The 22,184-nt window shown below is 47.9% G+C and overlaps 55 non-coding genes and 20 pseudogenes across 55 annotated transcripts; all 75 read right to left on the bottom strand.

The window, feature by feature from the left end:
- Nucleotide 1: 1 nt before the first annotated feature.
- Nucleotides 2-120, bottom strand: LOC148561045 (5S ribosomal RNA; annotated as a pseudogene).
- Nucleotides 121-301: 181 nt separating this feature from the next.
- On the bottom strand, nt 302-420 carry LOC148561044 (5S ribosomal RNA). The gene has a single exon (XR_015891616.1). It is a non-coding gene; the product is annotated as a 5S ribosomal RNA (ribosomal RNA).
- A 178-nt stretch (nt 421-598) lies between these two features.
- Nucleotides 599-717, bottom strand: LOC148561043 (5S ribosomal RNA). The gene has a single exon (XR_015890484.1). It is a non-coding gene; the product is annotated as a 5S ribosomal RNA (ribosomal RNA).
- Nucleotides 718-896: 179 nt separating this feature from the next.
- Nucleotides 897-1,015, bottom strand: LOC148561042 (5S ribosomal RNA). Its single transcript, XR_015890046.1, has one exon. It is a non-coding gene; the product is annotated as a 5S ribosomal RNA (ribosomal RNA).
- A 178-nt stretch (nt 1,016-1,193) lies between these two features.
- On the bottom strand, nt 1,194-1,312 carry LOC148561041 (5S ribosomal RNA; annotated as a pseudogene).
- A 181-nt stretch (nt 1,313-1,493) lies between these two features.
- Nucleotides 1,494-1,612, bottom strand: LOC148561040 (5S ribosomal RNA; annotated as a pseudogene).
- Nucleotides 1,613-1,790: 178 nt separating this feature from the next.
- Nucleotides 1,791-1,909, bottom strand: LOC148561039 (5S ribosomal RNA). The gene has a single exon (XR_015891615.1). It is a non-coding gene; the product is annotated as a 5S ribosomal RNA (ribosomal RNA).
- A 178-nt stretch (nt 1,910-2,087) lies between these two features.
- Nucleotides 2,088-2,206, bottom strand: LOC148561038 (5S ribosomal RNA). The gene has a single exon (XR_015890483.1). It is a non-coding gene; the product is annotated as a 5S ribosomal RNA (ribosomal RNA).
- A 178-nt stretch (nt 2,207-2,384) lies between these two features.
- On the bottom strand, nt 2,385-2,503 carry LOC148561037 (5S ribosomal RNA; annotated as a pseudogene).
- Nucleotides 2,504-2,687: 184 nt separating this feature from the next.
- LOC148561036 (5S ribosomal RNA) lies at nt 2,688-2,806 on the bottom strand. Its single transcript, XR_015888698.1, has one exon. It is a non-coding gene; the product is annotated as a 5S ribosomal RNA (ribosomal RNA).
- A 177-nt stretch (nt 2,807-2,983) lies between these two features.
- Nucleotides 2,984-3,102, bottom strand: LOC148561035 (5S ribosomal RNA). The gene has a single exon (XR_015891688.1). It is a non-coding gene; the product is annotated as a 5S ribosomal RNA (ribosomal RNA).
- Nucleotides 3,103-3,282: 180 nt separating this feature from the next.
- LOC148561034 (5S ribosomal RNA) lies at nt 3,283-3,401 on the bottom strand. The gene has a single exon (XR_015889894.1). It is a non-coding gene; the product is annotated as a 5S ribosomal RNA (ribosomal RNA).
- Nucleotides 3,402-3,579: 178 nt separating this feature from the next.
- LOC148561033 (5S ribosomal RNA) lies at nt 3,580-3,698 on the bottom strand. The gene has a single exon (XR_015889989.1). It is a non-coding gene; the product is annotated as a 5S ribosomal RNA (ribosomal RNA).
- A 180-nt stretch (nt 3,699-3,878) lies between these two features.
- Nucleotides 3,879-3,997, bottom strand: LOC148561032 (5S ribosomal RNA; annotated as a pseudogene).
- Nucleotides 3,998-4,184: 187 nt separating this feature from the next.
- LOC148561031 (5S ribosomal RNA) lies at nt 4,185-4,303 on the bottom strand. The gene has a single exon (XR_015890616.1). It is a non-coding gene; the product is annotated as a 5S ribosomal RNA (ribosomal RNA).
- Nucleotides 4,304-4,483: 180 nt separating this feature from the next.
- LOC148561030 (5S ribosomal RNA) lies at nt 4,484-4,602 on the bottom strand (annotated as a pseudogene).
- A 177-nt stretch (nt 4,603-4,779) lies between these two features.
- On the bottom strand, nt 4,780-4,898 carry LOC148561029 (5S ribosomal RNA; annotated as a pseudogene).
- Nucleotides 4,899-5,082: 184 nt separating this feature from the next.
- Nucleotides 5,083-5,201, bottom strand: LOC148561028 (5S ribosomal RNA). The gene has a single exon (XR_015890005.1). It is a non-coding gene; the product is annotated as a 5S ribosomal RNA (ribosomal RNA).
- A 178-nt stretch (nt 5,202-5,379) lies between these two features.
- On the bottom strand, nt 5,380-5,498 carry LOC148561027 (5S ribosomal RNA). The gene has a single exon (XR_015891536.1). It is a non-coding gene; the product is annotated as a 5S ribosomal RNA (ribosomal RNA).
- A 178-nt stretch (nt 5,499-5,676) lies between these two features.
- On the bottom strand, nt 5,677-5,795 carry LOC148561026 (5S ribosomal RNA; annotated as a pseudogene).
- A 180-nt stretch (nt 5,796-5,975) lies between these two features.
- LOC148561025 (5S ribosomal RNA) lies at nt 5,976-6,094 on the bottom strand (annotated as a pseudogene).
- A 178-nt stretch (nt 6,095-6,272) lies between these two features.
- On the bottom strand, nt 6,273-6,391 carry LOC148561024 (5S ribosomal RNA). Its single transcript, XR_015890792.1, has one exon. It is a non-coding gene; the product is annotated as a 5S ribosomal RNA (ribosomal RNA).
- Nucleotides 6,392-6,573: 182 nt separating this feature from the next.
- Nucleotides 6,574-6,692, bottom strand: LOC148561023 (5S ribosomal RNA). The gene has a single exon (XR_015891676.1). It is a non-coding gene; the product is annotated as a 5S ribosomal RNA (ribosomal RNA).
- Nucleotides 6,693-6,880: 188 nt separating this feature from the next.
- Nucleotides 6,881-6,999, bottom strand: LOC148561022 (5S ribosomal RNA). Its single transcript, XR_015891129.1, has one exon. It is a non-coding gene; the product is annotated as a 5S ribosomal RNA (ribosomal RNA).
- A 179-nt stretch (nt 7,000-7,178) lies between these two features.
- On the bottom strand, nt 7,179-7,297 carry LOC148561021 (5S ribosomal RNA). The gene has a single exon (XR_015891724.1). It is a non-coding gene; the product is annotated as a 5S ribosomal RNA (ribosomal RNA).
- A 177-nt stretch (nt 7,298-7,474) lies between these two features.
- Nucleotides 7,475-7,593, bottom strand: LOC148561020 (5S ribosomal RNA; annotated as a pseudogene).
- Nucleotides 7,594-7,778: 185 nt separating this feature from the next.
- On the bottom strand, nt 7,779-7,896 carry LOC148561019 (5S ribosomal RNA; annotated as a pseudogene).
- A 177-nt stretch (nt 7,897-8,073) lies between these two features.
- On the bottom strand, nt 8,074-8,192 carry LOC148561018 (5S ribosomal RNA). Its single transcript, XR_015889988.1, has one exon. It is a non-coding gene; the product is annotated as a 5S ribosomal RNA (ribosomal RNA).
- Nucleotides 8,193-8,370: 178 nt separating this feature from the next.
- Nucleotides 8,371-8,489, bottom strand: LOC148561017 (5S ribosomal RNA; annotated as a pseudogene).
- A 178-nt stretch (nt 8,490-8,667) lies between these two features.
- LOC148561016 (5S ribosomal RNA) lies at nt 8,668-8,786 on the bottom strand. The gene has a single exon (XR_015891310.1). It is a non-coding gene; the product is annotated as a 5S ribosomal RNA (ribosomal RNA).
- Nucleotides 8,787-8,964: 178 nt separating this feature from the next.
- Nucleotides 8,965-9,083, bottom strand: LOC148561015 (5S ribosomal RNA). The gene has a single exon (XR_015890587.1). It is a non-coding gene; the product is annotated as a 5S ribosomal RNA (ribosomal RNA).
- A 180-nt stretch (nt 9,084-9,263) lies between these two features.
- On the bottom strand, nt 9,264-9,382 carry LOC148561014 (5S ribosomal RNA; annotated as a pseudogene).
- A 179-nt stretch (nt 9,383-9,561) lies between these two features.
- LOC148561013 (5S ribosomal RNA) lies at nt 9,562-9,680 on the bottom strand. Its single transcript, XR_015891382.1, has one exon. It is a non-coding gene; the product is annotated as a 5S ribosomal RNA (ribosomal RNA).
- A 178-nt stretch (nt 9,681-9,858) lies between these two features.
- LOC148561012 (5S ribosomal RNA) lies at nt 9,859-9,977 on the bottom strand (annotated as a pseudogene).
- Nucleotides 9,978-10,155: 178 nt separating this feature from the next.
- On the bottom strand, nt 10,156-10,274 carry LOC148561011 (5S ribosomal RNA). Its single transcript, XR_015891381.1, has one exon. It is a non-coding gene; the product is annotated as a 5S ribosomal RNA (ribosomal RNA).
- Nucleotides 10,275-10,452: 178 nt separating this feature from the next.
- LOC148561010 (5S ribosomal RNA) lies at nt 10,453-10,571 on the bottom strand. Its single transcript, XR_015891448.1, has one exon. It is a non-coding gene; the product is annotated as a 5S ribosomal RNA (ribosomal RNA).
- Nucleotides 10,572-10,749: 178 nt separating this feature from the next.
- On the bottom strand, nt 10,750-10,868 carry LOC148561009 (5S ribosomal RNA). The gene has a single exon (XR_015891566.1). It is a non-coding gene; the product is annotated as a 5S ribosomal RNA (ribosomal RNA).
- Nucleotides 10,869-11,047: 179 nt separating this feature from the next.
- On the bottom strand, nt 11,048-11,166 carry LOC148561008 (5S ribosomal RNA). Its single transcript, XR_015891380.1, has one exon. It is a non-coding gene; the product is annotated as a 5S ribosomal RNA (ribosomal RNA).
- A 178-nt stretch (nt 11,167-11,344) lies between these two features.
- On the bottom strand, nt 11,345-11,463 carry LOC148561007 (5S ribosomal RNA; annotated as a pseudogene).
- A 178-nt stretch (nt 11,464-11,641) lies between these two features.
- Nucleotides 11,642-11,760, bottom strand: LOC148561006 (5S ribosomal RNA). The gene has a single exon (XR_015890937.1). It is a non-coding gene; the product is annotated as a 5S ribosomal RNA (ribosomal RNA).
- Nucleotides 11,761-11,938: 178 nt separating this feature from the next.
- LOC148561005 (5S ribosomal RNA) lies at nt 11,939-12,057 on the bottom strand. The gene has a single exon (XR_015891577.1). It is a non-coding gene; the product is annotated as a 5S ribosomal RNA (ribosomal RNA).
- Nucleotides 12,058-12,236: 179 nt separating this feature from the next.
- LOC148561004 (5S ribosomal RNA) lies at nt 12,237-12,355 on the bottom strand. Its single transcript, XR_015891151.1, has one exon. It is a non-coding gene; the product is annotated as a 5S ribosomal RNA (ribosomal RNA).
- A 180-nt stretch (nt 12,356-12,535) lies between these two features.
- LOC148561003 (5S ribosomal RNA) lies at nt 12,536-12,654 on the bottom strand. The gene has a single exon (XR_015891610.1). It is a non-coding gene; the product is annotated as a 5S ribosomal RNA (ribosomal RNA).
- Nucleotides 12,655-12,832: 178 nt separating this feature from the next.
- On the bottom strand, nt 12,833-12,951 carry LOC148561002 (5S ribosomal RNA). Its single transcript, XR_015891490.1, has one exon. It is a non-coding gene; the product is annotated as a 5S ribosomal RNA (ribosomal RNA).
- A 178-nt stretch (nt 12,952-13,129) lies between these two features.
- LOC148561001 (5S ribosomal RNA) lies at nt 13,130-13,248 on the bottom strand (annotated as a pseudogene).
- Nucleotides 13,249-13,427: 179 nt separating this feature from the next.
- Nucleotides 13,428-13,546, bottom strand: LOC148561000 (5S ribosomal RNA). Its single transcript, XR_015891729.1, has one exon. It is a non-coding gene; the product is annotated as a 5S ribosomal RNA (ribosomal RNA).
- Nucleotides 13,547-13,727: 181 nt separating this feature from the next.
- LOC148560999 (5S ribosomal RNA) lies at nt 13,728-13,846 on the bottom strand. Its single transcript, XR_015891609.1, has one exon. It is a non-coding gene; the product is annotated as a 5S ribosomal RNA (ribosomal RNA).
- Nucleotides 13,847-14,024: 178 nt separating this feature from the next.
- LOC148560998 (5S ribosomal RNA) lies at nt 14,025-14,143 on the bottom strand (annotated as a pseudogene).
- Nucleotides 14,144-14,322: 179 nt separating this feature from the next.
- Nucleotides 14,323-14,441, bottom strand: LOC148560997 (5S ribosomal RNA). Its single transcript, XR_015891311.1, has one exon. It is a non-coding gene; the product is annotated as a 5S ribosomal RNA (ribosomal RNA).
- A 180-nt stretch (nt 14,442-14,621) lies between these two features.
- LOC148560996 (5S ribosomal RNA) lies at nt 14,622-14,740 on the bottom strand (annotated as a pseudogene).
- Nucleotides 14,741-14,918: 178 nt separating this feature from the next.
- On the bottom strand, nt 14,919-15,037 carry LOC148560995 (5S ribosomal RNA). The gene has a single exon (XR_015890691.1). It is a non-coding gene; the product is annotated as a 5S ribosomal RNA (ribosomal RNA).
- Nucleotides 15,038-15,215: 178 nt separating this feature from the next.
- LOC148560994 (5S ribosomal RNA) lies at nt 15,216-15,334 on the bottom strand. The gene has a single exon (XR_015888858.1). It is a non-coding gene; the product is annotated as a 5S ribosomal RNA (ribosomal RNA).
- A 178-nt stretch (nt 15,335-15,512) lies between these two features.
- Nucleotides 15,513-15,631, bottom strand: LOC148560993 (5S ribosomal RNA). The gene has a single exon (XR_015890690.1). It is a non-coding gene; the product is annotated as a 5S ribosomal RNA (ribosomal RNA).
- A 179-nt stretch (nt 15,632-15,810) lies between these two features.
- Nucleotides 15,811-15,929, bottom strand: LOC148560992 (5S ribosomal RNA). Its single transcript, XR_015891477.1, has one exon. It is a non-coding gene; the product is annotated as a 5S ribosomal RNA (ribosomal RNA).
- A 180-nt stretch (nt 15,930-16,109) lies between these two features.
- Nucleotides 16,110-16,228, bottom strand: LOC148560991 (5S ribosomal RNA). Its single transcript, XR_015890545.1, has one exon. It is a non-coding gene; the product is annotated as a 5S ribosomal RNA (ribosomal RNA).
- A 179-nt stretch (nt 16,229-16,407) lies between these two features.
- On the bottom strand, nt 16,408-16,526 carry LOC148560990 (5S ribosomal RNA). Its single transcript, XR_015889926.1, has one exon. It is a non-coding gene; the product is annotated as a 5S ribosomal RNA (ribosomal RNA).
- Nucleotides 16,527-16,704: 178 nt separating this feature from the next.
- On the bottom strand, nt 16,705-16,823 carry LOC148560989 (5S ribosomal RNA). Its single transcript, XR_015890839.1, has one exon. It is a non-coding gene; the product is annotated as a 5S ribosomal RNA (ribosomal RNA).
- Nucleotides 16,824-17,001: 178 nt separating this feature from the next.
- On the bottom strand, nt 17,002-17,120 carry LOC148560988 (5S ribosomal RNA). Its single transcript, XR_015890588.1, has one exon. It is a non-coding gene; the product is annotated as a 5S ribosomal RNA (ribosomal RNA).
- Nucleotides 17,121-17,299: 179 nt separating this feature from the next.
- On the bottom strand, nt 17,300-17,417 carry LOC148560987 (5S ribosomal RNA). Its single transcript, XR_015891802.1, has one exon. It is a non-coding gene; the product is annotated as a 5S ribosomal RNA (ribosomal RNA).
- Nucleotides 17,418-17,596: 179 nt separating this feature from the next.
- Nucleotides 17,597-17,715, bottom strand: LOC148560986 (5S ribosomal RNA). The gene has a single exon (XR_015889925.1). It is a non-coding gene; the product is annotated as a 5S ribosomal RNA (ribosomal RNA).
- A 178-nt stretch (nt 17,716-17,893) lies between these two features.
- Nucleotides 17,894-18,012, bottom strand: LOC148560985 (5S ribosomal RNA). Its single transcript, XR_015890688.1, has one exon. It is a non-coding gene; the product is annotated as a 5S ribosomal RNA (ribosomal RNA).
- A 178-nt stretch (nt 18,013-18,190) lies between these two features.
- On the bottom strand, nt 18,191-18,309 carry LOC148560984 (5S ribosomal RNA). The gene has a single exon (XR_015890687.1). It is a non-coding gene; the product is annotated as a 5S ribosomal RNA (ribosomal RNA).
- A 178-nt stretch (nt 18,310-18,487) lies between these two features.
- On the bottom strand, nt 18,488-18,606 carry LOC148560983 (5S ribosomal RNA). Its single transcript, XR_015888788.1, has one exon. It is a non-coding gene; the product is annotated as a 5S ribosomal RNA (ribosomal RNA).
- Nucleotides 18,607-18,784: 178 nt separating this feature from the next.
- LOC148560982 (5S ribosomal RNA) lies at nt 18,785-18,903 on the bottom strand. Its single transcript, XR_015890544.1, has one exon. It is a non-coding gene; the product is annotated as a 5S ribosomal RNA (ribosomal RNA).
- A 178-nt stretch (nt 18,904-19,081) lies between these two features.
- Nucleotides 19,082-19,200, bottom strand: LOC148560981 (5S ribosomal RNA). The gene has a single exon (XR_015890784.1). It is a non-coding gene; the product is annotated as a 5S ribosomal RNA (ribosomal RNA).
- A 177-nt stretch (nt 19,201-19,377) lies between these two features.
- On the bottom strand, nt 19,378-19,496 carry LOC148560980 (5S ribosomal RNA; annotated as a pseudogene).
- Nucleotides 19,497-19,674: 178 nt separating this feature from the next.
- Nucleotides 19,675-19,793, bottom strand: LOC148560979 (5S ribosomal RNA). Its single transcript, XR_015890391.1, has one exon. It is a non-coding gene; the product is annotated as a 5S ribosomal RNA (ribosomal RNA).
- Nucleotides 19,794-19,971: 178 nt separating this feature from the next.
- LOC148560978 (5S ribosomal RNA) lies at nt 19,972-20,090 on the bottom strand. The gene has a single exon (XR_015890543.1). It is a non-coding gene; the product is annotated as a 5S ribosomal RNA (ribosomal RNA).
- Nucleotides 20,091-20,268: 178 nt separating this feature from the next.
- On the bottom strand, nt 20,269-20,387 carry LOC148560977 (5S ribosomal RNA). The gene has a single exon (XR_015890783.1). It is a non-coding gene; the product is annotated as a 5S ribosomal RNA (ribosomal RNA).
- A 178-nt stretch (nt 20,388-20,565) lies between these two features.
- LOC148560976 (5S ribosomal RNA) lies at nt 20,566-20,684 on the bottom strand. The gene has a single exon (XR_015891161.1). It is a non-coding gene; the product is annotated as a 5S ribosomal RNA (ribosomal RNA).
- Nucleotides 20,685-20,862: 178 nt separating this feature from the next.
- Nucleotides 20,863-20,981, bottom strand: LOC148560975 (5S ribosomal RNA). Its single transcript, XR_015890389.1, has one exon. It is a non-coding gene; the product is annotated as a 5S ribosomal RNA (ribosomal RNA).
- A 179-nt stretch (nt 20,982-21,160) lies between these two features.
- On the bottom strand, nt 21,161-21,279 carry LOC148560974 (5S ribosomal RNA). The gene has a single exon (XR_015890542.1). It is a non-coding gene; the product is annotated as a 5S ribosomal RNA (ribosomal RNA).
- A 178-nt stretch (nt 21,280-21,457) lies between these two features.
- LOC148560973 (5S ribosomal RNA) lies at nt 21,458-21,576 on the bottom strand. The gene has a single exon (XR_015890945.1). It is a non-coding gene; the product is annotated as a 5S ribosomal RNA (ribosomal RNA).
- A 179-nt stretch (nt 21,577-21,755) lies between these two features.
- On the bottom strand, nt 21,756-21,874 carry LOC148560972 (5S ribosomal RNA). Its single transcript, XR_015890603.1, has one exon. It is a non-coding gene; the product is annotated as a 5S ribosomal RNA (ribosomal RNA).
- Nucleotides 21,875-22,052: 178 nt separating this feature from the next.
- LOC148560971 (5S ribosomal RNA) lies at nt 22,053-22,171 on the bottom strand (annotated as a pseudogene).
- Between the last annotated feature and the right edge of the window lie 13 nt (nt 22,172-22,184).

The following is a 22,184-nucleotide window of genomic DNA, read 5'->3' as shown; positions in this document are numbered from 1 at the left end:
AAAGGTGCAACACGAGGACTTCCCAGGAGGTCACCCATCCTAGTACTACTCTAACCGAAGCACGCTTAACTGTGGAGTTCTGATGGGATCAGGTGCATTAGTGCTGGTATGATCGCACCTATTAAAGTTTGCGCACATAATTATCATAAGCATCTCTCGCGACGTAAGGTAAGTCGAGCTGCGAATCCCTTCGGGGCCTGTGCGAGCCTGCCGAAAATCAGGTCATTGAGGCTCACTTTAGCTAAACTATTCAAGATAGCGTCATTTAAAGAACGAGGGTAAGCACGACGTAAAAAAAAAAAAGGTGCAACACAAGGACTTCCCAGGATGTCCCCCATCCTAGTACTACTCTCGTCCAAGCACGCTTAACTGCGGAGTTCTGATGGGATCCGGTGCATTAGTGCTGGTATGATCGCACCTGTTAAAGTATGCGCACACAATTATCATAAGCATGTCTCGCGACGTAGGGTAAGTTGAGCTGCGAATCCCTGCGGGGCCCGTGCGAGCTTGCCGAAAATCAGGTCATTGAGGCTCGCTTTAGCTAAACTATTCAAGATAGCGTCGTTTAAAGAACGAGGGTAAGCATGACGTAAAAAAAAAGGTGAAACACGAGGACTTCCCAAGAGGTCACCCATCCTAGTACTACTCTCGCCCAAGCACGCTTAACTGCGGAGTTCTGATGGGATCCGGTGCATTAGTGCTGGTATGATCACACCTGTTAAAGTATGCGCACACAATTATCATAAGCATGTCTCGCGACGTAAGGTAATTCGAGCTGCGAATCCCTGCGGAGCCCGTGCGAGCTTACCGAAAATCAGGTTATTGAGGCTCGCTTTAGCTAAACTATTCAAGATAGCGTCGTTTAAAGAACGAGGGTAAGCACGACGTAAAAAAAAAAGGTGCAACACGAGGACTTCCCAGGAGGTCACCCATCCTAGTACTACTCTCGCCCAAGCACGCTTAATTGCGGAGTTCTGATGGGATCCGGTGCATTAGTGCTGGTATGATCGCACCTGTTAAAGTATGCGCACACAATTATCATAAGCATGTCTCGCGACGTAAGGTAAGTCGAGCTGCAAATCCCTGCGGAGCCCGTGCGAGCTTGCCGAGAATCAGGTAATTGAGGCTCACTTAAGCTAAACTATTCAAAATAGCGTCGTTTAAAGAACGAGGGTAAGCACGACGTAAAAAAAAAGGTGCAACACAAGGACTTCGTAGGAGGTCACCCATCCTAGTACTACTCTCTCCCAAGCACGCTTAACTGCGGAGTTCTGATAGGATCCGGTGCATTAGTGTTGGTATGATCGCACCTATTAAAGTTTGTGCACATAATTATCATAAGCATCTCTCGTGACGTAGGGTAAGGCGAGCTGCGAATCCTGCGGGGCCTTTGCGAGCTTGTCGAAAATCAGGTCATTGAGGCTCGCTTTAGCTAAGCTATTCAAGATAGCGTCGTTTAAAGAACGAGTGTAAACACGACGTAAAAAAGAAAAAAGGTGCAACACGAGGACTTCCCAGGAGGTCACCCATCCTAGTACTACTCTAACCGAAGCACGCTTAACTGTGGAGTTCTGATGGGATCAGGTGCATTAGTGCTGGTATGATCGCACCTATTAAAGTTTGCGCACATAATTATCATAAGCATCTCTCGCGACGTAGGGTAAGTCGAGCTGCGAATCCCTTCGGGGCCTGTGCGAGCCTGCCGAAAATCAGGTCATTGAGGCTCGCTTTAGCTAAACTATTCAAGATAGCGTCATTTAAAGAACGAGGGTAAGCACGACGGAAAAAAAAAGGTGCAACACAAGGACTTCCCAGGATGTCCCCCATCCTAGTACTACTCTCGTCCAAGCACGCTTAACTGCGGAGTTCTGATGGGATCCGGTGCATTAGTGCTGGTATGATCGCACCTGTTAAAGTATAAGCACACAATTATCATAAGCATGTCTCGCGACGTAGGGTAAGTCGAGCTGCGAATCCCTGCGGGGCCCGTGCGAGCTTGCCGAAAATCAGGTCATTGAGGCTCGCTTTAGCTAAACTATTCAAGATAGCGTCGTTTAAAGAACGAGGGTAAGCATGACGTAAAAAAAAAGGTGAAACACGAGGACTTCCCAAGAGGTCACCCATCCTAGTACTACTCTCGCCCAAGCACGCTTAACTGCGGAGTTCTGATGGGATCCGGTGCATTAGTGCTGGTATGATCACACCTGTTAAAGTATGCGCACACAATTATCATAAGCATGTCTCGCGACGTAAGGTAATTCGAGCTGCGAATCCCTGCGGAGCCCGTGCGAGCTTGCCGAAAATCAGGTAATTGAGGCTCGCTTTAGCTAAACTATTCAAGATAGCGTCGTTTAAAGAACGAGGGTAAGCACGACGTAAAAAAAAAGGTGCAACACAAGGACTTCGCAGGAGGTCACCCATCCTAGTACTACTCTCGCCCAAGCACGCTTAATTGCGGAGTTCTGATAGGATCCGGTGCATTAGTGCTGGTATGATCACACCTATTAAAGTTTGTGCACATAATTATCATAAGCATCTCTCGAGACGTAGGGTAAGTCGAGCTGCGAATCCTGCGGGGCCTGTGCGAGCTTGCCGAAAATCAGGTCATTGAGGCTCGCTTTAGCTAAACTATTCAAGATAGCGTCGTTTAAAGAACGAGGGTAAGCCCGACGTAAAAAAAAAAAAAAAAGGTGCAACACGAGGACTTCCCAAGAGGTCACCCATCCTAGTACTACTCTCGCCCAAGCACGCTTAACTGCGGAGTTCTGATGGGATCCGGTGCATTAGTGCTGGTATGATCGCACCTATTAAAGTTTGCGCACATAATTATCATAAGCATCTCTCGCGACGTAGGGTAAGTCGAGCTGCGAATCCCTGCGGGGACTGTGCGAGCTTGCCGAAAATCAAGTCATTGGGGCTCGCTTTAGCTAAACTATTCAAGATAGCGTCGTTTATAGAACGAGGGTAAGCATGACGTAAAAAAAAGGTGAAACACGAGGACTTCCCAAGAGGACACCCATCCTAGTACTACTCTTGCCCAAGCACGCTTAACTGCGGAGTTCTGATGGGATCCGGTGCATTAGTGCTGGTATGATCGCACCTGTTAAAGTATGCGCACACAATTATCATAAGCATGTCTCGCGACGTAAGGTAAGTCGAGCTGCGAATCCCTGCGGGGCCCGTGCGAGCTTGCCGAAAATCAGGTAATTGAGGCTCGCTTTAGCTAAACTATTCAAGATAGCGTCGTTTAAAAAACGAGGGTAAGCACGACGTAAAAAAAAAAAGGTGCAACACGAGGACTTCCCAGGAGGTCACCCATCCTAGTACTACTCTCGCCCAAGCACGCTTAACTGCGGAGTTCTGATAGGATCCGGTGCATTAGTGCTGGTATGATCGCACCTATTAAAGTTTGCGCACATAATTATTATAAGCATCTCTCGCGACGTAGGCTAAGTCGAGCTGCGAATCCCTGCGTGGCTTGTGCGAGCTTGCCAAAAATCAGGTCATTGAGGCTCGCTTTAGCTAAACTATTCAAGATAGCGTCGTTTAAAGAACGAGGGTAAGCACGACGTAAAAAAAAAGGTGCAACACGAGGACTTCCCAGGAGGTCACCCATCCTAGAACTACTCTCGCCCAAGCACGCTTAACTGCGGAGTTCTGATGGGATCCGGTGCATTAGTGCTGGTATGATCGCACCTATAAAAGTTTGCGCACATAATTATCATAAGCATTTCTTACGATGTAGGGTAAGTCGAGCTGAGAATCCCTGTGGGGCTTGTGCGAGCCTGCCGAAAATTAGGTCATTGAGGCTCGCTTTAGCTAAACTATTCAAGATAGCGTCGTTTAAGGAACGAGGGTAAGCACGACGTAAAAAAAAAAAGGTGCAACATGAGCAATTCCCAGGAGGTCACCCATCCTAGTACTACTCTCGCACAAGCACGCTTAACTGCGGAGTTCTGATGGGATTCGGTGCATTAGTGCTGGTATGATCGCACCTATTAAAGTATGAGCACACAATTATCATAAGCATGTCTCGCGACGTAGGGTAAGTCGAGCTGCGAATCCCTGCGAGGCCCGTGCGAGCTTGCGGAAAATCAGGTAATTGTGGCTCGCTTTAGCTAAACTATTCAAGATAGCGTCGTTTAATGAAAGAGGGAAAGCACGACGTAAAAAAAAAAAAAAAAGAGGTGCAACATGAGAACTTCCCAAGAGGTCACCCATCCTAGTACTACTCTCGCCCAAGCACGCTTAACTGCGGAGTTCTGATGGGATCCGGTACATTAGTGCTGGTATGATCGCACCTATTAAAGTATGCGCACATAATTATCATAAGCATGTCTCGCGACGTAGGGTAAGTCGAGCTGTGAATCCCTGCGGGGACCGTGCGAGCTTGCCAAAAATGAGGTCATTGAGGCTTGCTTTAGCTAAACTATTCAAGATAGCGTCGTTTAAAGAACGAGGGTAAGCACGACGTAAAAAAAAAAAGGTGCAACACAAGGACTTCCCAGGAGGTCAACCATCCTCGTACTACTCTTGCCCAAGCACGCTTAACTGTGGAGCTCTGATAGGATCCGGTGCATTAGTGCTGGTATGATTGCACCTATAAAAGTTTGTGCACATAATTATCATAAGCATTTCTCACGACGTAGGGTAAGTCGAGCTGCGAATCCCTGCGGGCTTGTGCGAGCCTGCCGAAAATCAGGTCATTGAGGCTCGCTTTAGCTAAACTATTCAAGATAGCGTCGTTTAAAGAACGAGGGTAAACACGACGTAAAAAAAAAGGTGCAACACGAGGACTTCCCAGGAGGTCACCCATCCTAGTACTACTCTCGCACAATCACGCTTAACTGCGGAGTTCTGATGGGATTCGGTGCATTAGTGCTGGTATGATGGCACCTATTAAAGTATGCGCACACAATTATCATAAGCATGTCTCGCGACGTAGGGTAAGTCGAGCTGCGAATCCCTGCGGGGCCCGTGCGAGCTTGCGGAAAATCAGGTAATTGAGGCTCGCTTTAGCTAAACTATTCAAGATAGCGTCGTTTAAAGAAAGAGGGTAAGCACGACGTAAAAAAAAAAAAAGAGGTGCAACACGAGAACTTCCTAAGAGGTCACCCATCCTAGTACTACTCTCGCCCAAGCACGCTTAACTGCGGAGTTCTGATGGGATCCGGTACATTAGTGCTGGTATGATCGCACCTATTAAAGTATGCGCACATAATTATCATAAGCATGTCTCGCGACGAAGGGTAAGTCGAGCTGTGAATCCCTGCGGGGCCCGTGCGAGCTTGCCGAAAATCAGGTCATTGAGGCTTGCTTTAGCTAAACTATTCAAGATAGCGTCGTTTAAAGAACGAGGGTAAGCACGACGTAAAAAAAAAGGTGCAACACGAGGACTTCCCAGGAGGTCACCCATCCTAGAACTACTCTCGCCCAAGCACGCTTAACTGCGGAGTTCTGATGGGATACGGTGCATTAGTGCTGGTATGATCGCACCTATAAAAGTTTGCGCACATAATTATCATAAGCATTTCTCCCGACGTAGGGTAAGTCGAGCTGCGAATCCCTGCGAGGCCCGTGCGAGCTTGCAGAAAATCAGGTAATTGAGGCTCGCTTTAGCTAAACTATTCAAGATAGCGTCGTTTAAAGAACGAGGGTATGCACGACGTAAAAAAAAAGGTGCAACACAAGGACTTCCCAGGACGTCACCCTTCCTAGTACTACTCTCACCCAAGCACGCTTAACTGCGGAGTTCTGATGGGATTCGGTGCATTATTGCTGGTATGATCGCACCTATTAAAGTATGCGCACACAATTATCATAAGCATGTCTCGCGACGTAGGGCAAGTCGAGCTGCGAATCCCTGCGAGGCCCGTGCGAGCTTGCGGAAAATCAGGTAATTGAGGCTCGCTTTAGCTAAACTATTCAAGATAGCGTCGTTTAAAGAACGAGGGTAAACACGACGTAAAAAAAAAAAGGTGCAACACGAGGACTTCCCAGGAGGTCACCCATCCTAGTACTACTCTCGCACAATCACGCTTAACTGCGGAGTTCTGATGGGATTCGGTGCATTAGTGTTGGTATGATGGCACATATTAAAGTATGCGCACATAATTATCATAAGCATGTCTCGCGACGTAGGGTAAGTCGAGCTGCGAATCCCTGCGGGGACCGTGCGAGCTTGCGGAAAATCAGGTAATTGAGGCTCGCTTTAGCTAAACTATTCAAGATAGCGTCGTTTAAAGAACGAGGGTAAGCACGACGTAAAAAAAAAGGTGCAACACAAGGACTTCCCAGGAGGTCACCCATCCTAGTACTACTCTCGCCCAAGCACGCTTAACTGCGGAGTTCTGATAGGATCCGGTGCATTAGTGCTGGTATGATCACACCTATTAAAGTTTGCGCACATAATTATCATAAGCATTTCTTACGATGTAGGGTAAGTCGAGCTGAGAATCCCTGCGGGGCTTGTGCGAGCCTGCCGAAAATCAGGTCATTGAGGCTCGCTTTAGCTAAACTATTCAAGATAGCATCGTTTAAGGAACGAGGGTAAGCACGACGTAAAAAAAAAAAAAGGTGCAACACGAGCAATTCCCAGGAGGTCACCCATCCTAGTACTACTCTCGCACAAGCACGCTTAACTGCGGAGTTCTGATGGGATTCGGTGCATTAGTGCTGGTATGATCGCACCTATTAAAGTATGAGCACACAATTATCATAAGCATGTCTCGCGACGTAGGGTAAGTCGAGCTGCGAATCCCTGCGAGGCCCGTGCGAGCTTGCGGAAAATCAGGTAATTGTGGCTCGCTTTAGATAAACTATTCAAGATAGCGTCGTTTAATGAAAGAGGGTAAGCACGACGTAAAAAAAAAAAAAAAAAGAGGTGCAACATGAGAACTTCCCAAGAGGTCACCCATCCTAGTACTACTCTCGCCCAAACACGCTTAACTGCGGAGTTCTGATGGGATCCGGTACATTAGTGCTGGTATGATCGCACCTATTAAAGTATGCGCACATAATTATCATAAGCATGTCTCGCGACGTAGGGTAAGTCGAGCTGTGAATCCCTGCGGGGACCGTGCGAGCTTGCCAAAAATGAGGTCATTGAGGCTTGCTTTAGCTAAACTATTCAAGATAGCGTCGTTTAAAGAACGAGGGTAAGCACGACGTAAAAAAAAAAGGTGCAACACAAGGACTTCCCAGGAGGTCACCCATCCTAGTACTACTCTTGCCCAAGCACGCTTAACTGTGGAGCTCTGATAGGATCCGGTGCATTAGTGCTGGTATGATTGCACCTATAAAAGTTTGTGCACATAATTATCATAAGCATTTCTCACGACGTAGGGTAAGTCGAGCTGCGAATCCCTGCGGGCTTGTGCGAGCCTGCCGAAAATCAGGTCATTGAGGCTCGCTTTAGCTAAACTATTCAAGATAGCGTCGTTTAAAGAACGAGGGTAAACACGACGTAAAAAAAAAGGTGCAACACGAGGACTTCCCAGGAGGACACCCATCCTAGTACTACTCTCGCACAATCACGCTTAACTGCGGAGTTCTGATGGGATTCGGTGCATTAGTGCTGGTATGATGGCACCTATTAAAGTATGCGCACACAATTATCATAAGCATGTCTCGCGACGTAGGGTAAGTCGAGCTGCGAATCCCTGCGGGGCCCGTGCGAGCTTGCGGAAAATCAGGTAATTGAGGCTCGCTTTAGCTAAACTATTCAAGATAGCGTCGTTTAAAGAAAGTGGGTAAGCACGACGTAAAAAAAAAAAAAAGAGGTGCAACACGAGAACTTCCTAAGAGGTCACCCATCCTAGTACTACTCTCGCCCAAGCACGCTTAACTGCGGAGTTCTGATGGGATCCGTACATTAGTGCTGGTATGATCGCACCTATTAAAGTATGCGCACATAATTATCATAAGCATGTCTCGCGACGTAGGGTAAGTCGAGCTGCGAATCCCTGCGGGCTTGTGCGAGCCTGCCGAAAATCAGGTCATTGAGGCTTGCTTTAGCTAAACTATTCAAGATAGCGTCGTTTAAAGAACGAGGGTTAGCACGACGTAAAAAAAAAGGTGCAACACGAGGACTTCCCAGGAGGTCACCCATCCTAGAACTACTCTCGCCCAAGCACGCTTAACTGCGGAGTTCTGATGGGATCCGGTGCATTAGTGCTGGTATGATCGCACCTATAAAAGTTTGCGCACATAATTATCATAAGCATTTCTCCCGACGTAGGGTAAGTCGAGCTGCGAATCCCTGCGAGGCCCGTGCGAGCTTGCAGAAAATCAGGTAATTGAGGCTCGCTTTAGCTAAACTATTCAAGATAGCGTCGTTTAAAGAACGAGGGTAAGCACGACGTAAAAAAAAAGGTGCAACACAAGGACTTCCCAGGACGTCACCCATCCTAGTACTACTCTCGCCCAAGCACGCTTAACTGCGGAGTTCTGATGGGAGTCGGTGCATTAGTGCTGGTATGATCGCACCTATTAAAGTATGCGCACACAATTATCATAAGCATGTCTCGCGACGTAGGGCAAGTCGAGCTGCGAATCCCTGCGAGGCCCGTGCGAGCTTGCGGAAAATCAGGTAATTGAGGCTCGCTTTAGCTAAACTATTCAAGATAGCGTCGTTTAAAGAACGAGGGTAAGCACGACGTAAAAAAAAAGGTGCAACACAAGGACTTCCCAGGAGGTCACCCATCCTAGTACTACTCTCGACCAAGCACGCTTAACTGCGGAGTTCTGATAGGATCCGGTGCATTAGTGCTGGTATGATCGCACCTATTAAAGTTTGCGCACATAATTATCATAAGCATCTCTCGCGACGTAGGGTAAGTCGAGCTGCGAATCCCTGCGGGGCCTGTGCGAGCTTGCCAAAAATCAGGTCATTGAGGCTCGCTTTAGCTAAACTATTCAAGATAGCGTCGTTTAAAGAACGAGGGTAAGCACGACGTAAAAAAAAAGGTGCAACACGAGAACTTCCCAGGAGGTCACCCATCCTAGAACTACTCTCGCCCAAGCACGCTTAACTGCGGAGTTCTGATGGAATCCGGTGCATTAGTGCTGGTATGATCGCACCTATAAAAGTTTGCGCACATAATTATCATAAGCATTTCTTACGACGTAGGGTAAGTCGAGCTGCGAATCCCTGCGAGGCCCGTGCGAGCTTGCGGAAAATCAGGTAATTGAGGCTCGCTTTAGCTAAACTATTCAAGATAGCGTCGTTTAAAGAACGAGGGTAAGCACGACGTAAAAAAAAAAAGATGCAACACGAGGACTTCCCAGGAGGTCACCCATCCTAGAACTACTCTCCCCCAAGCACGCTTAACTGCGGAGTTCTGATGGAATCCGGTGCATTAGTGCTGGTATGATCGCACCTATAAAAGTTTGCGCACATAATTATCATAAGCATTTCTTTCGACGTAGGGTAAGTCGAGCTGCGAATCCCTGCGAGGCCCGTGCGAGCTTGCGGAAAATCAGGTAATTGAGGCTCGCTTTAGCTAAACTTTTCAAGATAGCGTCGTTTAAAGAACGAGGGTAAGCACGACGTAAAAAAAAAAGGTGCAACACGAGGACTTCCCAGGAGGTCACCCATCCTAGAACTACTCTCGCCCAAGCACGCTTAACTGCGGAGTTCTGATGGGATTCGGTGCATTAGTGCTGGTATGATCGCACCTATTAAAGTATGCGCACACAATTATCATAAGCATGTCTCGCGACGTAGGGTAAGTCGAGCTGCGAAGCCCTGCGAGGCCGTTCGAGCTTGCGGAAAATCAGGTAATTGAGGCTCGCTTTAGCTAAACTATTCAAGATAGCGTCGTTTAAAGAACGAGGGTAAGCACGACGTAAAAAAAAAAGATGCAACACGAGGACTTCCCAGGAGGTCACCCATCCTAGAACTACTCTCCCCCAAGCACGCTTAACTGCGGAGTTCTGATGGAATCCGGTGCATTAGTGCTGGTATGATCGCACCTATAAAAGTTTGCGCACATAATTACCATAAGCATCTCTCGCGACGTAGGGTAAGTCGAGCTGCGAATCCCTACGGGGCCTGTGCGAGCTTGCCAAAAATCAGGTCATTGAGGCTCGCTTTTGCTAAACTATTCAAGATAGCGTCGTTTAAAGAACGAGGGTAAGCACGACGTAAAAAAAAAGGTGCAACACGAGGACTTCCCAGGAGGTCACCCATCCTAGAACTACTCTCGCCCAAGCACGCTTAACTGCGGAGTTCTGATGGGATTCGGTGCATTAGTGCTGGTATGATCGCACCTATTAAAGTTTGCGCACATAATTATCATAAGCATCTCTCGCGACGTAGGGTAAGTCGAGCTGCGAATCCCTGCGGGGCCTGTGCGAGCTTGCCAAAAATCAGGTCATTGAGGCTCGCTTTTGCTAAACTATTCAAGATAGCGTCGTTTAAAGAACGAGGGTAAGCACGACGTAAAAAAAAAGGTGCAACACGAGGATTTCCCAGGAGGTCTCCCATCCTAGAACTACTCTCGCCCAAGCACGCTTAACTGCGGAGTTCTGATGGGATTCGGTGCATTAGTGCTGGTATGATCGCACCTATTAAAGTTTGCGAACATAATTATCATAAGCATCTCTCGCGACGTAGGGTAAGTCGAGCTGCGAATCCCTGCGGGGCCTGTGCGAGCTTGCCAAAAATCAGGTCATTGAGGCTCGCTTTAGCTAAACTATTCAAGATAGCGTCGTTTAAAGAACGAGGGTAAGCACGACGTAAAAAAAAAGGTGCAACACGAGGACTTCCCAGGAGGTCACCAATCCTAGAACTACTCTCGCCCAAGCACGCTTAACTGCGGAGTTCTGATGGGATCCGGTGCATTAGTGCTGGTATGATTGCACCTATAAAAGTTTGCGCACATAATTATCATAAGCATTTCTCACGACGTAGGGTAAGTCGAGCTGAGAATCCCTGCGGGGCTTGTGCGAGCCTGCCGAAAATCAGGTCATTGAGGCTCGCTTTAGCTAAACTATTCAAGATAGCGTCGTTTAAAGAACGAGGGTAAGCACGACGTAAAAAAAAAAGGTGCAACACGAGGACTTCCCAGGAGGTCACCCATCCTAGAACTACTCTCGCCCAAGCACGCTTAACTGCGGAGTTCTGATGGGATTCGGTGCATTAGTGCTGGTATGATCGCACCTATTAAAGTTTGCGCACATAATTATCATAAGCATCTCTCGCGACGTAGGGTAAGTCGAGCTGCGAATCCCTGCGGGGCCTGTGCGAGCCTGCCGAAAATCAGGTCATTGAGGCTCGCTTTAGCTAAACTATTCAAGATAGCGTCGTTTAAAGAACGAGGGTAAGCACGACGTAAAGAAAAAGGTGCAACACAAGGACTTCCCAGGAGGTCAACCATCCTAGTACTACTCTCCCCCAAGCACGCTTAATTGCGGAGTTCTGATAGGATCCGGTGCATTAGTGCTGGTATGATCGCACCTATTAAAGTTTGCGCACATAATTATCATAAGCATCTCTCGCGACGTAGGCTAAGTCGAGCTGCGAATCCCTGTGGGGCCTATGCGAGCTTGACGAAAATCAGATCATTGAGGCTCGCTTTAGCTAAACTATTCAAGATAGCGTCGTTTAAAGAACGAGGGTAAGCACGACGTAAAAAAAAAGGTGCAACACGAGGACTTCCCCGGAGGTCACCCATCCTAGTACTACTCTTGCCCAAGCACGCTTAACTGCGGAGTTCTGATGGGATCCGGTGCATTAGTGCAGGTATGATCGCACCTATTAAAGTTTGCGCACATAGTTATCATAAGCATCTCTCGCGACGTAGGGTAAGTCAAGCTGCGAATCCCTGCGGGGCCTGTGCGAGCCTGCCGAAAATCAGGTCATTGAGGCTCGCTTTAGCTAAACTATTCAAGATAGCGTCGTTTAAAGAACGAGGGTAAGCACGACGTAAAAAAAAAGGTGCAACACAAGGACTTCCCAGGAGGTCACCCATTCTAGTACTACTCTTGCCCGAGCACGCTTAACTGCCGAGTTCTGATGGGATCCGGTGCATTAGTGCTGGTATGAACGCACCTATTAAAGTTTGCGCACATAATTATCATAATCATCTCTCGCGACGTAGGGTAAGTCGAGCTGCGAATCCTTGCGGGGCCTGTGCGAGCCTGCCAAAAATCAGGTCATTGAGGCTCGCTTTAGCTAAACTATTCAAGATAGGTTCGTTTAAAGAACGAGGGTAAGCACAACGTAAAAAAAAAAGGTGCAACACGAGGACTTCCCAAGAGGTCACCCATCCTAGTACTACTCTCGCTCAAGCACGCTTAACTGCGGAGTACTGATGGGATCCGGTGCATTAGTGCTGGTATGATCGCACCTATTAAAGTTCGCGCACATAATTATCATAAGCATCTCTCGCGACGTAGGATAAGTCGAGCTGCGAATCCCTGCGGGGCCTGTGCGAGCCTGCCGAAAATCAGGTCATTGAGGCTCGCTTTAGCTAAACTATTCAAGATAGCGTCGTTTAAGGAACGAGGGTAAGCACGACGTAAAAAAAAAAAGGTGCAACACAAGGACTTCCCAGGAGGTCTCCCATCCAAGTACTACTCTCCCCCAAGCACGCTTAACTGCGGAGTTCTGATAGGATCCGGTGCATTAGTGCTGGTATGATCGCACCTATTAAAGTTTGCGCACATAATTATCATAAGCATCTCTCGCGACGTAGGCTAAGTCGAGCTGCGAATCCCTGTGGGGCCTATGCGAGCTTGACGAAAATCAGATCATTGAGGCTCGCTTTAGCTAAACTATTCAAGATAGCGTCGTTTAAAGAACGAGGGTAAGCACGACGTAAAAAAAAATGTGCAACACGAGGACTTCCCCGGAGGTCACCCATCCTAGTACTACTCTTGCCCAAGCACGCTTAACTGCGGAGTTCTGATGGGATCCGGTGCATTAGTGCAGGTATGATCGCACCTATTAAAGTTTGCGCACATAGTTATCATAAGCATCTCTCGCGACGTAGGGTAAGTCAAGCTGCGAATCCCTGCGGGGCCTGTGCGAGCCTGCCGAAAATCAGGTCATTGAGGCTCGCTTTAGCTAAACTATTCAAGATAGCGTCGTTTAAAGAACGAGGGTAAGCACGACGTAAAAAAAAAGCTGCAACACGAGGACTTCCCAGGAGGTCACCCATCCTAGTACTACTCTTGCCCGAGCACGCTTAACTGCCGAGTTCTGATGGGATCCGGTGCATTAGTGCTGGTATGAACGCACCTATTAAAGTTTGCGCACATAATTATCATAATCATCTCTCGCGACGTAGGGTAAGTCGAGCTGCGAATCCTTGCGGGGCCTGTGCGAGCCTGCCAAAAATCAGGTCATTGAGGCTCGCTTTAGCTAAACTATTCAAGATAGGTTCGTTTAAAGAACGAGGGTAAGCACAACGTAAAAAAAAAAGGTGCAACACGAGGACTTCCCAAGAGGTCACCCATCCTAGTAATACTCTCGCTCAAGCACGCTTAACTGCGGAGTTCTGATGGGATCCGGTGCATTAGTGCTGGTATTATCGCACCTATTAAAGTTCGCGCACATAATTATCATAAGCATCTCTCGCGACGTAGGATAAGTCGAGCTGCGAATCCCTGCGGGGCCTGTGCGAGCCTGCCGAAAATCAGGTCATTGAGGCTCGCTTTAGCTAAACTATTCAAGATAGCGTCGTTTAAGGAACGAGGGTAAGCACGACGTAAAAAAAAAAAAGGTGCAACACAAGGACTTCCCAGGAGGTCTCCCATCCAAGTACTACTCTCCCCCAAGCACGCTTAACTGCGGAGTTCTGATAGGATCCGGTGCATTAGTGCTGGTATGATCGCACCTATTAAAGTTTGCGCACATAATTATCATAAGCATCTCTCGCGACGTAGGGTAAGTCGAGCTGCGAATCCCTGTGGGGCCTATGCGAGCTTGCCGAAAATCAGATCATTGAGGCTCGCTTTAGCTAAACTATTCAAGATAGCGTCGTTTAAAGAACGAGGGTAAGCACGACGTAAAAAAAAAGGTGCAACACGAGGACTTCCCCGGAGGTCACCCATCCTAGTACAACTCTTGCACAAGCACGCTTAACTGCGGAGTTCTGATGGGATCCGGTGCATTAGTGCTGGTATGATCGCACCTATTAAAGTTTGCGCACATAATTATCATAAGCATCTCTCGTGACGTAGGGTAAGTCGAGCTGCGAATCCCTGCGGGGCCTGTGCTAGCCTGCTGAAAATCAGGTCATTGAGGCTCGCTTTAGCTAAACTATTCAAGATAGCGACGTTTAAAGAACGAGGGTAAGCACGACGTAAAAAAAAAAGGTGCAACACGAGGACTTCCCAGGAGGTCACCCATCCTAGTACTACTCTTGCCCGAGCACGATTAACTGCGGAGTTCTGATGGGATCCGGTGCACTAGTGCTGGTATGATCGCACCTATTAAAGTTTGCGCACATAATTATCATAAGCATCTCTCGCGACGTAGGGTAAGTCGAGCTGCGAATCCCTGCGGGGCCTGTGCGAGCCTGCCGAAAATCAGGTCATTGAGGCTCGCTTTAGCTAAACTATTCAAGATAGCGTCGTTTAAAGAACGTGGGTAAGCACGACGTAAAAAAAAAAAGGTGCAACACAAGGACTTCCCAGGAGGTCACCCATCCTAGTACTACTCTCCCCCAAGCACGCTTAACTGCGGAGTTCTGATAGGATCCGGTGCATTAGTGCTGGAATGATCGCACCTATTAAAGTTTGCGCACATAATTATCATAAGCATCTCTCACGACGTAGGGTAAGTCGAGCTGCGAATCCCTGTGGGGCCTATGCGAGCTTGCCGAAAACCAGATCATTGAGGCTCGCTTTAGCTAAACTATTCAAGATAGCGTCGTTTAAAGAATGAGGGTAAGCACGACGTAAAAAAAAAGGTACAACACGAGGACTTCCCAGGAGGTCACCCATCCTAGTACTACTCTCGCCCAAGCACGCTTAACTGCGGAGTTCTGATGGGATCCGATGCATTAGTGCTGGTATGATCGCACCTATTAAAGTTTGCGCACATAATTATCATAAGCATCTCTCGCGACGTAGGGTAAGTCGAGCTGGGAATCCTTGCGTGGCCTGTGCGAGCCTGCCGAAAATCAGGTCATTGAGGCTCGCTTTAGCTAAACTATTCAAGATAGCGTCGTTTAAAGAACGAGGGTAAGCACGACGTAAAAAAAAAGGTGCAACACAAGGACTTCCCAGGAGGTCACCCATCCTAGTACTACTCTTGCCCGAGCACGCTTAACTGCGGAGTTCTGATGGGATCCGGTGCATTAGTGCTGGTATGATCGCACCTATTAAAGTTTGCGCACATAATTATCATAATCATCTCTCGCGACGTAGGGTAAGTCGAGCTGCGAATCCCTGTGGTGCCTATGCGAGCTTGCCGAAAACCAGATCATTGAGGCTCGCTTTAGCTAAACTATTCAAGATAGCGTCGTTTAAAGAACGAGGGTAAGCACGACGTAAAAAAAAAGGTACAACACGAGGACTTCCCAGGAGGTCACCCATCCTAGTACTACTCTCGCCCAAGCACGCTTAACTGCGGAGTTCTGATGGGATCCGATGCATTAGTGCTGGTATGATCGCACCTATTAAAGTTTGCGCACATAATTATCATAAGCATCTCTCGCGACGTAGGGTAAGTCGAGCTGGGAATCCTTGCGTGGCCTGTGCGAGCCTGCCGAAAATCAAGTCATTGAGGCTCGCTTTAGCTAAACTATTCAAGATAGCGTCGTTTAAAGAACAAGGGTAAGCACGACGTAAAAAAAAAAGGTGCAACACGAGGACTTCCCAGGAGGTCACCCATCCAAGTACTACTGTTGCCCAAGCACGCTTAACTGCGGAGTTCTGATGGGATCCGGTGCATTAGTGCTGGTATGATCGCACCTATTAAAGTTTGCGCACATAATTATCATAATCATCTCTCGTGACGTAGGGTAAGTCGAGCTGCGAATCCCTGCGGGGCCTGTGCGAGCCTGCCAAAAATCACGTCATTGAGGCTCGCTTTAGCTAAACTATTTAAGATAGCGTCGTTTAAAGAATGAGGGTAAGCACAACATAAAAAAAAAAAGGTGCAACACGAGGACTTCCCAAGAGGTCACCCATCCTAGTACTACTCTCGCCCAAGCACGCTTAACTGCGGAGTTCTAATGGGATCCGGTGCCTTAGTGCTGGTATGATCGCAACTGTTAAAGTATGCGCACACAATTATCATAAGCATGTCTCGCGACGTAGGGTAAGTCGAGCTTCGAATCCCTGCGGGGCCCGTGCGAGCTTGCCGAAAATAAGGTAATTGAGGCTCGCTTTAGCTAAACTATTCAAGATAGCGTCGTTTAAAGAACAAGGGTAAGCACGACGTAAAAAAAAAAGGTGCAACACGAGGACTTCCCAGGAGGTCACCCATCCAAGTACTACTCTTGCCCAAGCACGCTTAACTGCGGAGTTCTGATGGGATCCGGTGCATTAGTGCTGGTATGATCGCACCTATTAAAGTTTGCGCACATAATTATCATAATCATTTCTCGTGATGTTGGGTAAGTCGAGCTGCGAATCCCTGCGGGGCCTGTGCGAGCCTGCCAAAAATCAGGTCATTGAGGCTCGCTTTAGCTAAACTATTCAAGATAGCGTCGTTTAAAGAACGAGGGTAAGCACGACGTAAAAAAAAAGGTACAACACGAGGACTTCCCAGGAGGTCACCCATCCTAGTACTACTCTCGCCCAAGCACGCTTAACTGCGGAGTTCTGATGGGATCCGATGCATTAGTGCTGGTATGATTGCACCTATTAAAGTTTGCGCACATAATTATCATAAGCATCTCTCGCGACGTAGGGTAAGTCGAGCTGGGAATCCTTGCGGGGCCTGTGCGAGCCTGCCGAAAATCAGGTCATTGAGGCTCGCTTTAGCTAAACTATTCAAGATAGCGTCGTTTAAAGAACGAGGGTAAGCACGACGTAAAAAAAAAGGTGCAACACAAGGACTTCCCAGGAGGTCACCCATCCTAGTACTACTCTTGCCCGAGCACGCTTAACTGCGGGGTTCTGATGGGATCCGGTGCATTAGTGCTGGTATGATCGCACCTATTAAAGTTTGCGCACATAATTATCATAATCATCTCTCGCGACGTAGGGTAAGTCGAGCTGCGAATCCCTGCGGGGCCTGTGCGAGCCTGCCAAAAATCACGTCATTGAGGCTCGCTTTAGCTAAACTATTCAAGATAGCGTCGTTTAAAGAATGAGGGTAAGCACAACATAAAAAAAAAAGGTGCAACACGAGGACTTCCCAAGAGGTCACCCATCCTAGTACTACTCTCGCCAAGCACGCTTAACTGCGGAGTTCTAATGGGATCCGGTGCCTTAGTGCTGGTATGGTCGCAACTGTTAAAGTATGCGCACACAATTATCATAAGCATGTCTCGCGACGTAGGGTAAGTCGAGCTGCGAATCCCTGCGGGGCCCGTGCGAGCTTGCCGAAAATAAGGTAATTGAGGCTCGCTTTAGCTAAACTATTCAAGATAGCGTCGTTTAAGGAACAAGGGTAAGCACGACGTAAAAAAAAAAGGTGCAACACGAGGACTTCCCAGGAGGTCACCCATCCAAGTACTACTCTTGCCCAAGCACGCTTAACTGCGGAGTTCTGATGGGATCCGGTGCATTAGTGCTGGTATGATCGCACCTATTAATGTTTGCGCACATAATTATCATAATCATCTCTCGTGATGTTGGGTAAGTCGAGCTACGAATCCCTGCGGGGCCTGTGCGAGCCTGCCAAAAATCAGGTCATTGAGGCTCGCTTTAGCTAAACTATTCAAGATAGCGTCGTTTAAAGAACGAGGGTAAGCACGACGTAAAAAAAAAGGTACAACACGAGGACTTCCCAGGAGGTCACCCATCCTAGTACTACTCTCGCCCAAGCACGCTTAACTGCGGAGTTCTGATGGGATCCGATGCATTAGTGCTGGTATGATCGCACCTATTAAAGTTTGCGCACATAATTATCATAATCATCTCTCGTGATGTTGGGTAAGTCGAGCTACGAATCCCTGCGGGGCCTGTGCGAGCCTGCCAAAAATCAGGTCATTGAGGCTCGCTTTAGCTAAACTATTCAAGATAGCGTCGTTTAAAGAACGAGGGTAAGCACGACGTAAAAAAAAAGGTACAACACGAGGACTTCCCAGGAGGTCACCCATCCTAGTACTACTCTCGCCCAAGCACGCTTAACTGCGGAGTTCTGATGGGATCCGATGCATTAGTGCTGGTATGATCGCACCTATTAAAGTTTGCGCACATAATTATCATAAGCATCTCTCGCGACGTAGGGTAAGTGGAGCTGGGAATCCTTGCGGGGCCTGTGCGAGCCTGCCGAAAATCAGGTCATTGAGGCTCGCTTTAGCTAAACTATTCAAGATAGCGTCGTTTAAAGAACGAGGGTAAGCACGACGTAAAAAAAAAGGTGCAACACAAGGACTTCCCAGGAGGTCACCCATCCCAGTACTACTCTTGCCCGAGCACGCTTAACTGCGGAGTTCTGATGGGATCCGGTGCATTAGTGCTGGTATGATCGCACCTATTAAAGTTTGCGCACATAATTATCATAATCATCTCTCGCGACGTAGGGTAAGTCGAGCTGCGAATCCCTGCGGGGCCTGTGCGAGCCTGCCAAAAATCACGTCATTGAGGCTCGCTTTAGCTAAACTAATCAAGATAGCGTCGTTTAAAGAATGAGGGTAAGCACAACATAAAAAAAAAGGTGCAACACGAGGACTTCCCAAGAGGTCACCCATCCTAGTACTACTCTCGCCCAAGCACGCTTAACTGCGGAGTTCTAATGGGATCCGGTGCCTTAGTGCTGGTATGATCGCAACTGTTAAAGTATGCGCACACAATTATCATAAGCATGTCTCGCGACGTAGGGTAAGTCGAGCTGCGAATCCCTGCGGGGCCCGTGCGAGCTTGCCGAAAATAAGGTAATTGAGGCTCGCTTTAGCTAAACTATTCAAGATAGGGTCGTTTAAAGAACAAGGGTAAGCACGACGTAAAAAAAAAGGTGCAACACGAGGACTTCCCAGGAGGTCACCCATCCAAGTACTACTCTTGCCCAAGCACGCTTAACTGCGGAGTTCTGATGGGATCCGGTGCATTAGTGCTGGTATGATCGCACTTATTAAAGTTTGCGCACATAATTATCATAATCATCTCTCGTGATGTTGGGTAAGTCGAGCTGCGAATCCCTGCGGGGCCTGTGCGAGCCTGCCAAAAATCAGGTCATTGAGACTCGCTTTAGCTAAACTATTCAAGATAGCGTCGTTTAAAGAACGAGGGTAAGCACGACGTAAAAAAAAGGTACAACACAAGGACTTCCCAAGAGGTCACCCATCCTAGTACTACTCTCGCCGAAGCACGCTTAACTGCGGAGTTCTGATGGGATCCGGTGCATTAGTGCTGGTATGATCGCATCTATTAAAGTTTGCGCACATAATTATCATAAGCATCTCTCGCGACGTAGGGTAAGTCGAGCTGGGAATCCTTGCGGGGCCTGTGCGAGCCTGCCGAAAATCAGGTCATTGAGGCTCGCTTTAGCTAAACTATTCAAGATAGCGTCGTTTAAAGAACGAGGGTAAGCACGACGTAAAAAAAAAGGTGCAACACAAGGACTTCCCAGGAGGTCACCCATCCTAGTACTACTCTTGTCCGAGCACGCTTAACTGCGGAGTTCTGATGGGATCCGGTGCATTAGTGCTGGTATGATCGCACCCATTAAAGTTTGCGCACATAATTATCATAATCATCTCTCGCGACGTAGGGTAAGTCGAGCTGCGAATCCCTGCGGGGCCTGTGCGAGCCTGCCAAAAATCACGTCATTGAGGCTCGCTTTAGCTAAACTATTCAAGATAGCGTCGTTTAAAGAATGAGGGTAAGCACAACATAAAAAAAAAGGTGCAACACGAGGACTTCCCAAGAGGTCACCCATCCTAGTACTACTCTCGCCCAAGCACGCTTAACTGCGGAGTTCTAATGGGATCCGGTGCCTTAGTGCTGGTATGATCGCAACTGTTAAAGTATGCGCACACAATTATCATAAGCATGTCTCGCGACGTAGGGTAAGTCGAGCTGCGAATCCCTGCGGGGCCCGTGCGAGCTTGCCGAAAATAAGGTAATTGAGGCTCGCTTTAGCTAAACTATTCAAGATAGGGTCGTTTAAAGAACAAGGGTAAGCACGACGTAAAAAAAAAGGTGCAACACGAGGACTTCCCAGGAGGTCACCCATCCAAGTACTACTCTTGCCCAAGCACGCTTAACTGCGGAGTTCTGATGGGATCCGGTGCATTAGTGCTGGTATGATCGCACTTATTAAAGTTTGCGCACATAATTATCATAATCATCTCTCGTGATGTTGGGTAAGTCGAGCTGCGAATCCCTGCGGGGCCTGTGCGAGCCTGCCAAAAATCAGGTCATTGAGACTCGCTTTAGCTAAACTATTCAAGATAGCGTCGTTTAAAGAACGAGGGTAAGCACGACGTAAAAAAAAAGGTACAACACAAGGACTTCCCAAGAGGTCACCCATCCTAGTACTACTCTCGCCCAAGCACGCTTAACTGCGGAGTTCTGATGGGATCCGATGCATTAGTGCTGGTATGATCGCACCTATTAAAGTTTGCGCACATAATTATCATAAGCATCTCTCGCGACGTAGGGTAAGTCGAGCTGGGAATCCTTGCGGGGCCTGTGCGAGCCTGCCGAAAATCAGGTCATTGAGGCTCGCTTTAGCTAAACTATTCAAGATAGCGTCGTTTAAAGAACGAGGGTAAGCACGACGTAAAAAAAAAGGTGCAACACAAGGACTTCCCAGGAGGTCACCCATCCTAGTACTACTCTTGTCCGAGCACGCTTAACTGCGGAGTTCTGATGGGATCCGGTGCATTAGTGCTGGTATGATCGCACCCATTAAAGTTTGCGCACATAATTATCATAATCATCTCTCGCGACGTAGGGTAAGTCGAGCTGCGAATCCCTGCGGGGCCTGTGCGAGCCTGCCAAAAATCACGTCATTGAGGCTCACTTTAGCTAAACTATTCAAGATAGCGTCGTTTAAAGAATGAGGGTAAGCACAACATAAAAAAAAAAGGTGCAACACGAGGACTTCCCAAGAGGTCACCCATCCTAGTACTACTCTCGCCCAAGCACGCTTAACTGCGGAGTTCTAATGGGATCCGGTGCCTTAGTGCTGGTATGATCGCAACTGTTAAAGTATGCGCACACAATTATCATAAGCATGTCTCGCGACGTAGGGTAAGTCGAGCTGCGAATCCCTGCGGGGCCCGTGCGAGCTTGCCGAAAATAAGGTAATTGAGGCTCGCTTTAGCTAAACTATTCAAGATAGCGTCGTTTAAAGAACAAGGGTAAGCACGACGTAAAAAAAAAGGTGCAACACGAGGACTTCCCAGGAGGTCACCCATCCAAGTACTACTCTTGCCCAAGCACGCTTAACTGCGGAGTTCTGATGGGATCCGGTGCATTAGTTCTGGTATGATCGCACCTATTAAAGTTTGCGCACATAATTATCATAATCATCTCTCGTGATGCTGGGTAAGTCGAGCTGCGAATCCCTGCGGGGCCTGTGCGAGCCTGCCAAAAAACAGGTCATTGAGGCTCGCTTTAGCTAAACTATTCAAGATAGCGTCGTTTAAAGAACGAGGGTAAGCACGACGTAAAAAAAAAAGGTGCAACACAAGGACTTCCCAAGAGGTCACCCATCCTAGTACTACTCTCGCCCAAGCACGCTTAACTGCGGAGTTCTGATAGGATCCGGTGCATTAGTGCTGGTATGATCGCACCTATTAAAGTTTGCGCACATAATTATCATAAGCATCTTTCGCGACGTAGGGTAAGTCGAGCTGTGAACCCCTGCGGGGCCTGTGCGAGCTTTCCGAAAATCAGGTCATTGAGGCTCACTTTAGCTAAACTATTCAAGATAGCGTCGTTTAAAGAACGAGGGTAAGCACGACGTAAAAAAAAAGGTGCAACACGAGGACTTCCCAGGAGGTCACCCATCCTAGAACTACTCTTGCCCAAGCACGCTTAACTGCGGAGTTCTGATGGGATCCGGTGTATTAGTGCTGGTATGATCGCTACCATTAAAGTTTGCG

The sequence above is a fragment of the Arachis ipaensis genome, chromosome B6 (assembly GCF_059453495.1).
Source record: "Arachis ipaensis isolate K30076 ecotype BB chromosome B6, ASM5945349v1, whole genome shotgun sequence".
NCBI classification, from domain to species: Eukaryota; Viridiplantae; Streptophyta; class Magnoliopsida; order Fabales; family Fabaceae; genus Arachis; species Arachis ipaensis.
This window is presented reverse-complemented; position numbering and strand designations above follow the sequence as displayed.